This window comes from Zingiber officinale, chromosome 7A (genome assembly GCF_018446385.1).
Source record: "Zingiber officinale cultivar Zhangliang chromosome 7A, Zo_v1.1, whole genome shotgun sequence".
Taxonomy (NCBI): domain Eukaryota; kingdom Viridiplantae; phylum Streptophyta; class Magnoliopsida; order Zingiberales; family Zingiberaceae; genus Zingiber; species Zingiber officinale.
Genome location: NC_055998.1, coordinates 101,560,058 through 101,578,172, shown reverse-complemented (window position 1 = coordinate 101,578,172; position 18,115 = coordinate 101,560,058).

The following is an 18,115-nucleotide window of genomic DNA, read 5'->3' as shown; positions in this document are numbered from 1 at the left end:
GCTGGAGAAGTAACAGTGGGTACAGAATTGGGAAGGATCTCCGCAGAAGGGTCTCTAGGAGCTCCAAGAGCTTCAAGAGCACCCAAAGAACTAGACACTTCAGCCAAAGGAGCTGACTCTTTGATTGGAGGAGGAAGAGCAATTGCAGCCATAAGTTCAGCCTCCTTGGCGCGAAGTATGCCCTCTTCCACACGTAGTTCTTCGTCAATCAAAGCATCATAAAAGCTATCCACTACAGAAAAAAGAACAACAGTTCAATCAGTTAAAAATAAGGAGAAAGAAATAGGGTATTACCTAAAGGAACTCGAGTATCAGGTCTGACAGGGCTTAAACCAAACAAGTATAGGAGATCAACCCGTAGCCACTTAAGAATGGAAAGCCGATGATTTAACAATTTCTCACAATAGAGGGGGGAAGAAGGATGAAGATGAAACTCCTTGACGTCGGGCAAGAGGGGCAAAAAAGATTTCCAAGCATGAGACCAAGGAATAGGTCCTGGAAACTTTAAGAAGAAAAAATGAGATTTCCAAGCTTTGAGAGATGAAGGCATACCCTCAAAAAGAACCATTTTAGTTCGTGAATGAAACAGGAAAACACCCGGTTCTGAGCACTTGGGATAAGAAAATATGAAGAAATTTTGAGGAGTAGGAGGAATATCCCATAGACGAAACAACATGTAAGTACCGCATAGATAACGAAATGAATTAGGGGCGAATTGCTGCAAAGGAATATCAAAGTACTGACTTATTTCAATCAAGAAAGGAGGAATGGGGAACCTTAAGCCCCCTATCAACTGGTCCCTGAAAAAAGTCACGCAGTCATCAGGGGGACGATGAGGCCGATCATTCGGTGTTGGGATTATGATGCTATATTCCTTAGGAATTTCATATTGGCGCCGGATGGATACTCTAGCATTCTTATCAAAGGAAGAAGACATATGAACATACCAAGGAGCAATTGCTTCCGCAGCCATGAACAAAAGTATAGGCTAGTGAAGCAACAGATTACTTACTGAAGTCAAGAGAAGAGATCGTCGAGAAATGGTGAGCCCGAGATATGGTTGAAGGCAGCAACAAGAAAAGAACTCTAGAGAAGGAAAAAGAAAGGACAAGGTTTAAAAGGAGACGAAGGGTTTAGGGTTTGGAAGACACACAACCGTCGTTAGATCAAAACATTTTTGCAGCAGGCGCGAAGGATCACAATAGAAAGGCAGAAGACCCACGTGACGTGGCGGTCAGAAAAAGTGTGTGTCATACCATCATAAAAACATTTATATCAGAAGTGATAGGTCGGATCACGTTGGGGTTGGTAGCGTCTCGGGGTACATTTTCAACATTCTCTCACCTGAAGAAGAACCAATCACTAGCTAGGAAGCTCCGAAAGAAGACGTGAATAACTGGGTATAATAAAATAAAAAGGACTAAACTTTTGACTAAACTCAGGCTAAAGACAAAAACATTTAAGGATGGAGATTTAGGCGAATGACAACTTTTAAATTAATATCCTTATAAAATACAAACTAATATTTATCAAAGTAGTTTTATACTGATATAACTATGATTATGCTAGATAAGTATAGTGTTGACTGTGATCAATAAGACAATATTGGCTGGTATAACATTAGTTATAATGTGAAGATGTTCCGACAGTTAAGATAGCCTTAGCTATAATAAATGACACGCAAGATACACCAAGGAACGATGAATGCCACATCATAGTTAATCTGGTAAATTACAGAAGGATTCAATAGAACCACTTAATTCGACACAAAAGTTTGTTTTTACACTCAGAATCTGATCAGGATACACAATATTACATTTTCCCTCAGAACAGTAAAACCTCAGCTAGATAACAAATATTACAAACATAAACTCTTAGAATGTTCAGAAAATTTCAATCCCACTGGATTCAAACTTACCACAGAGCGGAGATAGAGATAGCTCACTTCATCCAAGCTTGTCAAGGCTCATAAGTGGCAATATGCTGCCTAGGACGAAGAAAGTAACAAAAACAGAAAGGCTCAGAGGCAACGAGACAGGGAAACATTTATTCATTCCATCATGGAAAAGTAAATGTAAAAACCACTTCCCCTCTCAAGCCGTCTGAGCTCGCTGTGCCCTTCACACAACACCCTTGGGTCATTTGGCTGCCCCTCTATGAGTAGTAAAAATCTCTCTGAAGTTTCTTGAGTCATTCAGAGCATCGGCATCTTTGGATGAAAAATATGAATGATGAGGCTTCATCTGTTAAGACAATCCCTCGAACCTTAGAGGTAGTTGGAGCAAAAATTCCAATAAACTCATATATAGATCTCACCTGGTCCAACAAAAGTCGCCCCCAAAGGGGAGGATCCAAGACCATAACCTTAGCAATAAGAGATGACAAGGAAGGAAAAGAACTGAAAGGGGTGGTGGATGAAGAGAAGGTTGTAAGCCTATTTAAAGAAGCAAAAGGCTCACAGGATCACTATACTTGGTTCAGAGAAACAGTGGTACACAAAATCTGTGAGGTCATTTCAAAATCTGGAGCAGAGTCACGGGTAAGAAAAGACAAGACCATACTTATGTTTAGTCAGTCGTCTACACCTCCTTGACTAGACTTGAAGGGAAGGCTAGTGATATGGGTTAGGTATTGTGGGTCTCCCGATGAGGAAAGAAAAGGAGGAAGGAAAAGCAAAAGAGATAGGCTAATATCGGCTGGGACACACCTTCAGGATGAAGGTAGGCTAATATCGGTCGGGACATACCTTCAGGATGAAGGTAGGCTAATATCGGTCAGGACATACCTCGATAGGAGGTAAGCCTATATCGACCGAAATACGCCTCCCAAGGGAAATATATATATACTCTAAGTGGAGTAGGCTAATATCGGCCGGGACATAACTTCAGGACGAAGGTAGGCTAATATCAGTCGGGACATACCTTCAAGGGGAGAGCCAGTACGGGTCGGTCGATCAATACCTTGGAGAGATACTGGATAAAATGCAGTTTATTAATATAAAAAGGATGCAAATAGAAACTGCATGAAGCTGCATGAGAAAGGATCATAAATGAATATTTCAAAGAAGATAATTAACGAGGATATCTGTAATATGTAAATGCATGACAGGTGTTATATATTTTGGCGGGAAATATGCTCCCAGATTATTTTACAGGTACTAAACGACAAAGAAGGTACATCTGGGGTACAAAAAAGATTCCTTAAAAGTCATTTACCACAAGTACGCCGCTGACGTCATCTCATAACGAACTCTAACAAATCGGGGTCCACTTCATGACTACGGAGGTTATATGAAGTAGTATAAAAAGGGGAATCCTCTCCGTTGGCAAGATAAGTTCACATCATCGCGCACACTCAGAACCCTAATTTTCTCAACTACTGTTCATCTTCTTCCTCCTTCCTCCACACCGAAAGAGAGATCACTAACTTGAGCGTCGGAGGGCCTAGCCAGGGATTCCCACCCCGGTCTTAGGTCACTGACGGTAGTGTTGGTTGGTCTCTTGTGCGCAGGAAACCTTGGAAGCTTCATATCTCGATTTTCTTCAGTCAGATTTCTCTCTCGTCATTAGATCTTTGCACAAGGAGGGCATTCTGTGATTCTATTCTTCCTGATCTGCTTTGGGTTTCTCGGATCGAGGTTTTCCAGGCTTTTCTCCCCATCAACAGTGGGTTTCTTCTTCCGGTTCTCCGTCTTGCCTAGCTTCTCAGACAGGATCAACACTAAACATGGCAATATCATGAATAGCATAGCAAGATCCATATATAAATATAAAATGTGTACTACAGGACAATGTATCAAATGAAAGAAACACAAATCAGATAGGGTATCAAATAAACCCTAGGTCCTGAACATAATGTATAATATAGTTGTGTCACTACCTCTAAAAGCAGGTATGATCAGGTAAGTACTAACATGCAGTGCATAATAAGTAAACAAGCAAGCATGAATCAGATCATGTAGTGACCAACCGAAACAAATGGAAAACACAATCATTGCTATATGTTAAAAAACATTATTATGCATATCAAAAGACATAAGTCAAAGTACCCGCCTCCGATAAGAAATGTCCAATATGGTCCAATCCGACGTCGAGATAATCGTCTCGCGTCAAAGTCCTGTGTCACCAATATAGATATATTTTATTTAGCTACAATTTACATAAGTAGCTAAATAAAATTCCTAAGAACTATTTAGGGCAAAACCCTAAACCATAATCCTCAACCTACCTAAATCAAATCTAACGGTTAATTAGGGTTAGTTTTCTAATCCCTAATCAACACTTAGATTAAAAATCCAAAACTAACTAACCAAGTTCGCAATATTTACATCCTCAAATTAGATTTAAGCTACAGCAAGAAACAAACAACTCCTTACCCTCAATCCAGAACCTCTCCTGTTAATCCACGGCCAACTAGAGCTGCTGTTAAAAATTTGCTTGCCGGAACTATTGCTGCCACAGATCTGTTGCCTACACTGCAAAGGACTACTACTCCCTATGGGGAGGCACTCAGCACTATGGTTCGCGGCGAGAAGGAAGTCTAGGGCACAGTGGTCGGCTGTCGGTGCTAGGGAACAACAAGGACAACAACAAAATGATCGCTCGAGAGATCGAACTGTGGTCGTCAGCTTCAAGCTAGGGCACAGCGCTGTATGGTGGTCGGCTGTGGCCCAAATCTAGGGCACGGTGCGGCTCGGGAAGGAGGAGGAGTCGGGCACACGACGTCGAAGAAGAAGCGGGGGGAGAAAAAAATGAGGAAATAGAAAATAAAGAAAAGAAAAGAAAAGGAAATAAAGAAAATCAACATTTCCTCGCTAAAACGGGGTAGCCTAAACAGGTCTTTTCGGGACCCACTTTTATCCCCGTAAACTCGTGCAAACGAGCTCTGAAAAATTTTCAAAAAATTTCTAAAAATTCCAAAAATTTTCCCTTATTATTATCTACCCTTTTTCGGTATTTTACACTTATGGTCAGCCACATCCTTGCTTGGTGCCCAAGCAAGGAGCCAGCCACCCCTTGCTTGGTGCCCAAGCAAGGGGCCGACTAAGATGGGTTTAAAAGTGGGTTTTTAATTTTTTTAAATATTTCTTTTTGCAGCCATCTACAATGTTTTAAAAGAGAGATTTTAAATTTTAAAAATTTTCCTTTTTTGAAGTCATCCACATGGTTTTAAAAGAGAGTTTTAAATTTAAAAAATCTTTCTTTTTGTAGCCATCTACAATAATTTAAAAGAGAGATTTTAAATTTTAAAAACTTTCCTTTTTTGAAGCCATCCACATGGTTTTAAAAGAGAGTTTTAAATTTAAAAAATCTTTCCTTTTGTAGCCATCTACAATGATTTAAAAGAGATATTTTATTTTTATTAAAACTTTCCTTTTTTGTAACCATGATTTAAAAGAAAGGTTTTAATTTTAAAAATCTTTCCTTTTTTAGCCATCTATAATGTTTAAAAGGGAGATTTTTAATTTTAAAACTTTCCTTTTGTAGTCATCCACAATAGGAAATTTAAAAGAGAGATTTTAATTGTTATTAAAATCTTTCCTTTTTAGCCATTACCAAGGATTATAAAAGAGGATAGATGGTGCCTTAGAGGAAATGATCATCTACATTATTTTTATTCCTCTTCTATTCTCCTTGTGGCCGGCCCCCTCATATTCTTATTCTCTCTTTGCTTTCTCACCTAAGGCTGGTGGCATCAAGAGGCTTCAACCATCTTGTGGCCGACGGGTTGTAAGGAAGAAAGAAGAATAAGATGTAGTGTTCCTAACTTTGATCCCTTGGTGGCTGAAAGTCTTGGAAGAAAGAAGGACTTGGGTGGTTTTTATGTCTTGGTATATCGTCACCCATACGACGTCCAAGAGGAGGAGAAGAATACAATATAAGATCAAGAGGTCTTTAAGTTACAAAGAAAGGTATAATTAGTTAATTATTTCCGCTTTGTACTAGTTTATTTTTCCTTTGTATGAATCCTGAAGTACCAACACAAGAGGCTAGTGATCTTGTGCTTTGATTGAGGGCTCTATAGTTTAACCTAGGGTTTACTATAAGGAGTTTAAATGTTCAATTTCTTTGAAAGCCTTTGACTAGGAAGTGGTGGATGATCCCATACCCAAGAAGGCCGAGTGCATCGCCAACGACCTAGAAGTCAATTCTTGAAATAGATATTTAGTCAACTTCTGTGATATGGTTTAACTTCTGATAAACACATAGGTTGAACTTGGATTAATAATGTTAAGTTTCATTTGTAATCCAAGTTTAACTTCTGAAAAGCACATGAGTTTCTAGGAAAAGTTTTGTACTTGTACAAATTTTTATACAGGGGAAATAGAACGGAATTCCGAGTAGGGCCAACATCTTTTTGTGGACTAGGCTTCCTTGGCTTGAATATATTTAAGTGTCCGAACTTGTAATCCTTCAAAGTTGGTTGGGGGTTTCTTCACCAAAGACCTGAAAAAATCTCCATAGACCAAGCCTTGTGAGAAAGCACAAACCTGCACTTCTGGGATAACTAGGGGAGTGTCCATGGTCACCCAATTAAACCATTGTAAATATTCTTTTAGGGGTTCTTTGAATTTCTGTCTGACTGCGAACAAATCATGCGATGTTTTTTGGTATCTTTGGTTGGCTGCAAAGTGCTACATGAAGACAGCTTTGAACTCAAAAGTTTGAATAGAAGAAGTAGGGATTCAACTAAACCATCTTTGCACCGAGCTGAGAGCGTGGTCAACAAAACTCGACACTTGATGTCATTCGTATATTGATGTAATAAAGAAGTATTCTCAAATTTACAAATGTGATCCTCAGAATATGTAGTACTATTATATTTCTCGATCTGTAATAAAGAAGTTGGCTTTGATATGTCCCTTTTGGTTGCAGTCGTAATAAGTTACTTCGAACTTCACCTTTGAACTTGGTTGAACCTCCTTGGACTGGATCACCTTCTTGATATCCTTCTTGTTGAAGCCCTTCTTCTTTTCGTAGAGCTTGCTTACCAAGTTGACGAGTTCGGCTGTGATCTCATCGTCGTCATCATCTGAGTCCGGTTCTTCTTCGGACTCCGGTTCGATTCTGCGTCTTGCTTTTGGTTCGTGCACTCTGCTTGTACCTGCAATCAAAGTTATACCCTTCTCGGGCGATTGAGTGTTAATTTATTCATGTAATTCAAATTCAAAAAATAATTCGTCAAGTTTGATTAAAGATAAATCCTTGGATACCTTGTAAGCATCTACCATGGATGTCCACAAGGTATTTCTCGAAAAGGTGTTTAGAGCGTACCTTAGGATGTCTCGGTTCTCCACTTTCTATCTGATTACGTGGAGTCCGTTGAGCAGATCTTGTATACGGGTATGAAGCTGGCTAGCCATCTCACCTTCCTGCATTTTAATGTTATATAGTTTATTAAACAGTAAGCCACGCTTACTTACCTTTGTGTCGGACGTGTCCTCGTGCAACTCAATCATCTTTTCCCACAATTCTTTGGCGCTCAAGAACGGACCGACGCAGTTCAACTCCTCCTTCGTTAATCCACATTGGAGGGTGCAGGTCGCTTTGGCATTGGCTTCGACCTTTTTTATTACACTTGCGCCCCAGTTCTCGCACGAAACTAGTTTTCCTGAGCCGTCGAGTGGAAGCAAGATCCCAGTCTTGACGATCATCCACATCTTGAACTGGGTCTAGAGGTATGACTCCATTCGGCCTTTCCAGTAATTGAAATCTTCGTCGGTAAAGACCGGAGGGCGGGCTGTGCTGTAGCCTTTTTGATGGGTCATTTGAGAAATGAATCTCGCACACAGAAGAATAAACAATGAAGATTCCAAGACTAGCTCTTGGATTTAGTAGTGCGGGAAAAAAACACACGAACTTGAGTGGTGTTGCACCAACTTCGAGGAAAAATTGGATTACAAAAAAAACTAGATCAGAAGGCGACAATAATATCGATTCCGATCGACTCTGAAAAACTGAAAATCACTACAAAAAAATGCTTGATTGGTAGTTCTACCAAATCGAAGTGACCCCGCTCTGATACCAATTGTTGGATCGAAACGCGCTAAAGGGGGTGAATAGCGCTCGTGGCTTTCACTTTTCAATTTAAAACTTATCGAATAATGTAGCGGAATAATAAAGAAGTAATGCACAGAAGGACACCAACAAACATAGGGATTTACTTGGTTCGGAGCCTGTGCTGACTCCTACTCCAAGGCCCATGCTCGTTGAGCGTTTACCTTGGGCAACAACTATAATCGCGCAAAAGGTTACAAGAGATTATTACAAAACTATACTGAAAAAGCTATACCGACAACAAGGAATTGAAATGTCGTAGCTTCGGGTCGTCGGGGTCTTATTGTAGCTCATCCGGATTGTCTCGTTAGCAGTGCGCTGAAGAAGGATTGCCAAAACTGTGTTGTTTCAAACTGCTGGTCGAGACAGGCTTATATAAGTCGTTGAGGGTGCCTTCAAACCCCTTGAGGGTGCCTCCATTACTGGCGGATTCGCAACGTGGATGAGCTTTGACTCCTTCGCAGCCTATCCACCTGAGGGCACCTCCGATGCCCTTAAAGGCACCTCCAAGGTCGTCCGAGTCACCTCAGCACTCCATGAGGGCGCCTCCAGCTCTACTGCACGCACTCCCCAGCTCTTGCACCCGAGGCGCCTCCAAGCTCCATGGAGGGCACCTCGGGAACTGTTCATCCGAGGCAAATCACGCTATTTTGTCCCTGCAAGATATGTTAGTCCCAAAACATCAAGCATACCCTACAACACAAAGTTAGCACATAATAATAGCATAAATGTAAATGTCTGACAGTCACCGAACTGTCCGGTTCTGACTTCGGATTTCCGACCGGAAATCCTAGGTCGAATCGACGCCTACTGTTCCCTCAGTGGGGAACGCGTCCTCACCTACTCCACTCAGGAGAATATACATGTTGTTAGTTCGATTCACCAGATCGACTGGGCTTTTGCTCAGCGCCCGAGTCTTCAGGTCTTTCCGTTGGACGTCTACTCCACGATCCACCCAAACTTTCCACCCGATCCGCGACACCGGGATTCTCACCTAGAGTTTTCGACTCTAGGACTTTTGCCCGAAGACCTCGTCCCGCCAAGGCTTTCTGCCTAGGGTTACCACCCCCTAGAAACTAAGGTTACCACCCCCTAGGGTTTTCTGCCTGTCTAACTGCAGCTAGGACTTTTGCCTAAGATACCTTAGAACTTCTCCTGTAAACTCATTCAAACACATTAGATCACAAATAACCTTAACTTTGAATCCTTTGCCATTATCAAAACTCAGGTTCGATCGTTGGATACTTCCCGCACCAACATTGTCTATATGCTTAATGGACTTCTTCCTATCTAGTGTTAGAAGGGATTTATATAACCTAGAGACGTATGACCGGGAGGCCCTTATATGACAGGGGGTATCCCTCTAATCGGGCTCTCTAAGTTACCTTCTCTACTTCAGGCATTCGATACTCATTGGAAGAGGCACTTCAGAGCATCTGCTCAAGAGGATTGCATTGGTACGTAGTAGGGAATTCCTACAAGTCATACACATAGAGGGTAGGAGATTACCAATACCGGGTACATCAACTAGTATTGCAATGCAACTGAAGTCCTAGAATTGTCTTCCTAAACCAACCACAATCACTTACACCTCTAGACTTCTACTTATCTCTCTCTCACTCACACACACTCCTCAGTACTTATGGCTTATAATCAACTTTCATTAATCTAGATAACTTCCTTCACCTACTCAACTAGTGCTTAACTACAGTTTCTATGGATCGATATTTTTATTACCGACGATATAGTTGTGCACTTATAGCCACGTAACACATATTTACAAGATTAATCATATCATCTCATATCCAAAGAATAATCTAATTATATTTACGAACCACATATTAGAATAGATGCTCCTATACTTGATGGAAGTAGAAACCTAATATATTTCTTAATTGGTTAGATGATATTAAAAATTATTTTGGCCAATATAATTTTACATCTACTGAACAAGTACAATTTACCCTCATTAGACTTGCTAAAATTGTTGGTGCAGCGGGACCGACAAGAGGGGAGGGGTGAATTGCCTGTAAATGAAAAGTACCCTCCTCAAACTTTCAACTCTTAAATGATAGCAACAATAATAAAAATAAAATTAATTAACAACAAAGCAGGAAGGAAGGCTCAGCAGTTGACTTGGTTACAACCAAGAGGGTTGTTAATCCAAGGCGGTGGAATAACACACTATCAATCTCCTTCTCTGAAGGTGGAGAAGCCTTTTACACACTAAAAGCTCTTACAAGTTGCTAGGAATTAAATACTTAGTTGAATGATTACTTTTCTAGCTCCAGGGGTCTTTATATAGCTCCTGAAAACTCTATCTCGAGTCTTGAGGGCGCCTCCAAAGGGGTTGAGGGCGCCTCCAAGGGGTTTGACCGGATAAAACTCTATCCAATTACAAACGATCACTTTAGCCAGGTCGAAGGTGCCTCCAATGGCCTTCAAGGTGCCTCAGACATGGTTGAAGGCGCCTTCAAGGCAATAAAGGCGCCTCCAAGCCTACAGTCAACACAGGCGCCTTCAGCAATTCATTGAAGGTGCCTCCAGCTAGCGTTTCCAGCTCCTTTTGAGTTGTTTTCTTCTTTTGAGACTCCGAATGCATGGGTGATTGCGGCCAACTGAAATAGGGCTCACCCGAATCCAATTTCCGACCTTCTCCTCGAGCAAGCTTCCAACCCGGCTTCTCATCCCTCAAACGCCGCGCACGTTCTTCTCATTCACCGGTGTACTCTTCCGCAGCTCTCTCGTCCTTCGGACGCACCGAGTCTGTCGGCTCCCTTCCCGTGCCGTCCTTCTCACTAGCTGCGTCTTCTGCTCAACTTCCTGCGCTCCTAAGCTCCTGCACACTTAGACATAGGGATCAAATAACAAACAGGACCTAACCTAACTTGGTTGATCACATCAAAATAACCACGGGGTCCAATAATCTTCCCCTTTTATGTGCATCAAGCCAAGTTCAAGTTATGAAAAATAACAGACAAGTAGTAATTTAAAGAAATTACTAAACTCACATTTTAAGGAAAAAGGTTGCAATAAAAGAATTTGCAACACTAATAAAAAGAAATTTTTAATTTTTAACTCTCCCTAAACTTGTTCCTTTCTCTCCCCCTTTGATTACAACAAAAAAAAATGAGGTCATAATTTTCAAGTAGAAGGTTCAAGTTTTTTAAAAAAATTTAAATAAAATTTAAAATAAATCAGTCTCAAAATAATTTCTAAGTTAAAAAATTTTTCTAAGTATAAGAAAATTTTAACTTAGGCAAATTTTAAACAAATTTAAATCTTTTGAAAATTTTCTAAGTGAAACTTAGGTAAGACAATTTTCTAGATAAAAAATTAAATAAAAATTTCTAATTTCAGAAGAAATTTTAACTTAGGCAAAAAAAAATATTATTTTAGAATTTTTTTTAAGTAAAAATTTTATGCATGAAACATTTTTGAAGATTTTTTTAAAAAAAACGTTTGAAAAAACTTTTTAAAGCATTATTTAATTCTAATTTTAATGCTTTACCAGAAAATTAATTAAATATTTTTATTTCAATATTTTGGCTTCCAGGTCGTGGCGAGGCAGTAGGCCTTCTTGGTTATTGGAGCAACAACCACTTCCTTAGACAAAGTCTCATAAAGAAATTTTAACGTTTAATTTTCTCGCTGAAAGCTTTAATTAAAAAAAATAGTCTAGAGAAGATTTTGGAATCCAGTAAAGGTTTTTTCCTATTGGATTAATCAAGAACTTAGGGGGTACATAACTTTTGGAAACTTTCCTAAGTTGTCCCTGATGTTTTCTAATGTACCAGTTTAATTTTCCATATAATTTGAGTTTTGATTTTGGGAATATATTTAAGCATGCATAATCATTTTTTTATTTTTCAATTTCATTTTTCAATTTCTCATTCTCTAATTTTAACTTATCGTACATTTCTAGTGGGCATGTTTTTGCTAAGTTTATCTTCAACCCATTATTCTTCTTTTCTAATTTAACTAAGACTTTAGTGAGAACTTTTATGAATTGAAAGGATTACTTGGGAGTCAGATTACGTACCTCACTTACCTTTATATCTGATGTTCTCCCTTTATCGCAGCTTTCTTCTGATGATGATCCTCCCCCTTCATCTATGCTCATCTGCGAGCTGGTTTCTTCGAAAAGATGGTTGGCCATCAGTGCTAATCCCGAGAATGCTTCGACTTCTGATTCTGAGGATGACGATTCATCCCATGTAGCCTTTAGACTCTTGCACTTCGAGGACATCGGCCTTTGAGACTTCTCCTTGTCCCTTTTCTTTAGTTTCGGGCAATCGTCCTTGATGTGTCCTTCTTCGTTGTAGTTGTAGCATCGGATCGTCCTTTTGTTGCGTTGTTCTTTCCTTGACTGTGATATAAATTTATTAGTTTTAATAAATTTATTTAACTTCCTTACCAATAGAGCCGCTCCAGTTTCATCGATTGACGCTTCAGAGTCGGGATCATCCTTTTCGGCTTGTAGGGTAATATTGAGATTTGGCTTCTCTACTTGTTTAGGCTCTGCAATTCGAGACTCGTGAAGTTCGAATGTAGAAAACAGATTTTCTAAAGTACTTATCTCAAAGTCCTTAGAGATATAGTATGCATCTACTAAGGACGCATATTCTGGAGACCTTGGGAAGACGTTGAGCGCGTACCGGATCGAGTCTCAGTTTGTTACCGATTCTCAGAGGTTGTTCAATTGCGTTATCAGCTCTTTAATTCTTGCTTGAAGTCGCGCTACCTTTTCGTCGTTGTTCATCCGGAGATTAGTCAGCTGAGTCCGGAGGATATCGCGCCTTACTAATTTCGCTTCTGATGTGCCTTCATGGAGCTCTAGGAATTTTTCCCAGAGGTCTTTGGCGGAGTCGTAACTTCTGATCTAACTTACCTCCTAGGGCGGCAAAATGCTGAGCAGGTGAAATTCCGCCTTTCCATTGGCCACGAAATCGGCTTGCTCCTTTTTTGTCCATTGGTACTCTTCTTTATCTTTTGGGGCTGAAAAACCAAATTTCATTGTCAGTAAAATATCGAAATCCGTTTTAAAAAATACCTCCATTCTTCGCTTCCATGTAGCGAAGTCTCCGTCAAATTTCGAGGGATGAATGCTTGTTCCAGGCATCGTCTTGATCCTTATTGCTTCAGACGGCGATTAGTCCTTTTAAGGCTGTCGGGCTCTGATACCACCTGTTGGTGCAGTGGGGCTGGCAAGAGGAGAGGGGTGAATTCCCTGCAAATGAAAAGTACCCTCCTCAAACTTTCAACTCTTAAATGATAGCAACAATAATAAAAATAAAATTAATTAACAGTAAAGCAGGAAGGAAGACTCAGCAGTTGACTTGGTTACAACCAAGAGGGTTGTTAATCCAAGGCGGTGGAATAGCGCACTATCAATCTCCTTCTCTGAAGGTAGAGAAGTCTTTTACACACTAAAAGTTCTTACAAGTTGCTAGGAATTGAATGCTTAGTTAAATGATTACTTTCCTAGCTCCAGGGGTCTTTATATAGCTCCTGAAAACTCTATCTCGAGTCTTGAGGGTGCCTCCAAAGGGGTTGAGGGCGCCTCCAAGGGGTTTGACCAGATAAAACTCTATCTGATTACAAACGACTACTTTGGCCAGGTCGAAGGCGCCTCCAATGGCCTTGAAGGCGCCTCTAAGCCGACAGTCAATGCAGGCGCCTTCAGTAATTCGTTGAAGGCGCCTCCGGCTAGCGTTTCCAGCTCCTTTTGACTTGTTTTCTTCTTCCGAGACTCCGAATGCATGGGTGATTGCGGCCAACCGAAATAGGGCTCACTCGAACCCAATTTCCGGTCTTCTCCTTGAGTAGGCTTCCAACCCGGCTTCTCATCTCTCAAACGTCGTGCACATTCTTCTCATCCACCAGTATACTCTTCCGCAGCTCTCGTCCTTCGAACGCACCGAGCCCGTCGGCTCCCTTCCCGTGTCGTCCTTCTCGCTACCTGCGTCTTCCGCTCGACTTCCTGTGCTCTTAAGCTCCTGCACACTTATACATAGGGATTAAATAACAAACAGAACCTAGCCTAAGTTTATTGATCACATTAAAATAATTACGAGGTCCAACAATAATTTATTGACGATTTGTCCAAAGTGGACAAAACCCTATTATACATTGACATATACAATGAAAAATAATTAATGAAAAAATATATCCCACCAAACTTTAAGAGATAAACCTCCTTAGTCAATTTTCAAAATCATCGTACGAAGAGTTGTGGTCAAATAAATCTTTTAATAGCTCAACCTCAGTAAAACATATTTCTAATGACTTTGATGGCACTTTAAATAAATCTCTTAATAATGTAAATTTAGAAAAATCTCTTGTTGACTTGATATCTTTAGAGATTAATCTACTTGATAAAAATCGTGACTTAAATTCTCAAATTATGACTCACTCATGTCATCAAAATAAGTTAAATGAGGAAATTAAAGAGAATAAACATCATGATATAGCAATGCTATACGATAATTTAAAATTTTAAAATCACTTGGTATAAATCCTTTCATATTTCCTTCATTTGGTAATATTGTAAGAAAGATTAATTATAATGCTTGTTTACCTAACTTTCTAATTTATTTAAATATAAGTTTAAATTTTAAATGGGAGGATATTCTAATTTATTGAGAGAAGTTCAAGCATTCATTTTTGTATGTTAATTTTGTTACAAGTTTGGTGGAATCATTCTCATTATTATTACCTTCACATTACATAATTTCAACAAAGATATGGACTCTTGTCATGTAACAAACACAGATATTTCCTTACTCATTATAAGGACGACCAAATAAGATATCTCAAAGTTAAAATATAAAAAAAAACAAAGTGCATTTACTTTTTTCTCATTTGGAAGGGACATGAAAGAATTAATGAAAGAAGTTCAAGCACCCTCATCCTTATCACTTTTATATTATATAATTTCAACAAAAACATGACCATCTTTCTTATCATATAACAAGATCAAATGTTTCCTTATTTGTTGGAAAGGACAACCAAAAGAAGATATCAAAAGTTAAAATACAAAGTTATCGTAGCAATTATTCCCTATGATTAGAAAAGATTTTCTAGATGAAAAAATCAACAACGTATCAGAAGTTGAGTACAAATAGGAACTATATTGGCATAAAAACAATAATTGAAGAAATAAAATAATAATTATTTGGTTCGACAAAAAAAAGTGGCATCTCCTTCACTGTTATTCCACCTTCCTACATGACCAAATAGGAAAACACATTGACATAAACACGGTTGAAGTAATAAATTAACATTGTTTAACTTAGCTAAAAAACGTATCAATTTGAAAACTGCTCCATCTTCCCACTTAGGGATTCAAAATCTCTTTGGGTGAGGAGAATAATGTAGTTAAGAATTTAATTTTATTAAAAGTTATTTAAGTTGTTAATTTGTACCGTTTGTTTGAACTTTTAAAAAAGTTGTCTATTTTTTTTTTTTCGAAAAGTCTATTAGGATTTTATTAGACAAATTATGATTTTATTAGAAAAGTTTGTTATTTATAAAGAATAGGTCGTGCCTTGAGACTATAAAAAGGGTTTAGGATTCCGTGTATCAATCACATTTAGAATTAATACAATTTGTAATTTTCTTTTCTTTGAGTTAGGCCCGACCCTAGGCCCAGTTTGAACCGGACCTGGCCTGGACCTGAAACTGGGTCAATAGGCCTAGTACCCGTTGACCAGGTTCTAGTTCAAAAATTGTAACTGACTTGGTCGGGTGTCGGGCTAGTTACGATTCAACTCCAAAAACCTCCAATCAACGATTAACTACCAGTTTGAACCAACAGTTTAGTGATTTTTTTGTTTAGTGCTAGACTATTTGAACCGCTGGTGTTCTAGTCGTTGGGATAACAAAAGAAGAGGTATTTTTTTATATTTTTTTTAATAGTTAAGATCATTTGATCATTTTTTATCAATGACTATGATTTAACATTCATTATTGTCCAAACTCTATAAATAGAGAGCTCATTTATTATTTTCACTCACATCTTCTCTACTCTCACAATCTCATTCTCAATTCCACAATCTCTATAAGCTTTCGACTCTAATTCTATACACTTTTGACTTTCTCTTTTGAGTTTCGACTATAATTGAAGGAGGTCGAGGGCAAGAAAGAGGACGAGGATGAGGAGGTTCATCATCATCTCGTTCTTGGAGGGGCAGGGAAATAGAGAATCCTAGTATTCAGTACATCGATAATGAGACCGAGCAACTTTCGAATCCGACTGTGGCACCCAAAACATAAGGAAGTACTGATGCAATTACTTTTAAAGTTCAAGAAGTTCTTCATTTAAAATTTTCTATTTCTACTAAACATTTTGATAATGTCACTCTTCCGTCGGTAGAATTGTGTGCAAAATGTAAGTACTATAATGCTTCATACAAATTCTAAGTCGACGATAGCTATAAGTCATTGAAATGACACACAGAAGTAAAGCACCAACGGAATTTGAAATTGACTGTGCTCAAGCACAATTATCTAGATTTTTCACTAGTAGAAGTAGTGATTCTAATTTATTTTTATATTATGATAATAAATTAAGAGAATCATTAGCTAGATTTATTTCCGTAAAATATATTTCATTTAGTTTTAGATTTAAATGCACTTTTAAAGATTTTTGTAAAAAAATCTCTTAATCCATTAAACGTGTTTCTAGAACTACAGTTACTCATACAATTAAAAAATTAACACAACAAGGGGAAAAATTTTAATTGAAGAATTTAGTAAATTAAATAATAAGGTTTCTTTATATTTCGATATTTGAAGTGATCATTGACAAACATATTCATATACGAGTGTGACTTACTATTAGATCGATAATTCCTAGAATATCCAAAAAAGATTGTTAGCTTATAGAGTTTTGATAAATTGCTTAATGCTCACGATATCTCACAATTATTATGTTTAATTTTAGAAGAATATAGATAAGCTCATAAAATATTTTCAATATCATTTGATAATACTAGTTCTAATACTACTAGTATTGAAGAACTTAAATTTATATGTCAACCTCTATTTTTTGTGGTTTATTTTTCATATTCGTCGCGTTTGTCTTGCTTTAAATTTATGTATTCAAGATGGATTAAGAATTTTAACAAATCATATTGAATCAATTAGAAATGCAATTTCCTATTTATAATCGTATCCATCTATAATGAAACAATGAAGTAAAGTTTATAAAAATAATGAAATGAAACTTAAAAAATTTCCACAAGATATACCAATATGTGTAGGATCGAAAGCGCTAGAGGAGGGGGGGGGTGAATAGCGCTTGTGGCTTTTACGTGCATTTCAGAAAAGTTCAAGTAAATACGCAGCAGAATAATAAAACACAAACACAAACGCCAAGGTTTTACTTGGTTCAAAGCCTGTGGCGACTTCTACTCCAAGGCTTACACTCGTTGAGTGTTTATTTTGGGCAATTCACTATCAATCCGGAAATATTACAAAATGAGTGTTACAATTTAAATACAACAAATTAAAAGTATATCAACAACTCAAGAATGGAGAAAGTCGAGCTTGTGGTTGTCGGAGTAGCGTTACAGCTTTATCGGATTGTTTCATTAGCAATGTACAGTAGAAGAATTGTGAATTTCATTTGTGTTGAAGCCTCTGCTCGAGACAGGCTTATATAGCCTATTAAGGGTGTCTCCAACCGCATGGAGGGCACCTCCAACCCCGCCGAATCCACAGTGTCGATAAGCCCTGCATCGCCCGCTGTTTATTCTTCTGAGGGCGCCTCCAAGCTCCATGGAGGGTGCCCTCCAGCGTCCAGATCCCTCCAAGCTCCATGGAGGGCGCCCTCTGCCCTGCTGCGCGGAGGTCTTTGACTAGTGCACCTGAGGCGCCTCCAAGCACTATGGAGGGTGCCTCGGGTACTGTTCATCCGAGGCTTTAAGTCTTTTTCACTCCCTACAAGACGTGTTAGTTTAAAATACAAAACATATCCTTCAAAAAAGAGTTTAGCACAATATCATAAGATTAATATAGGTATTCTTGACAGTCTCCGGACTGTCCGGTTTTGA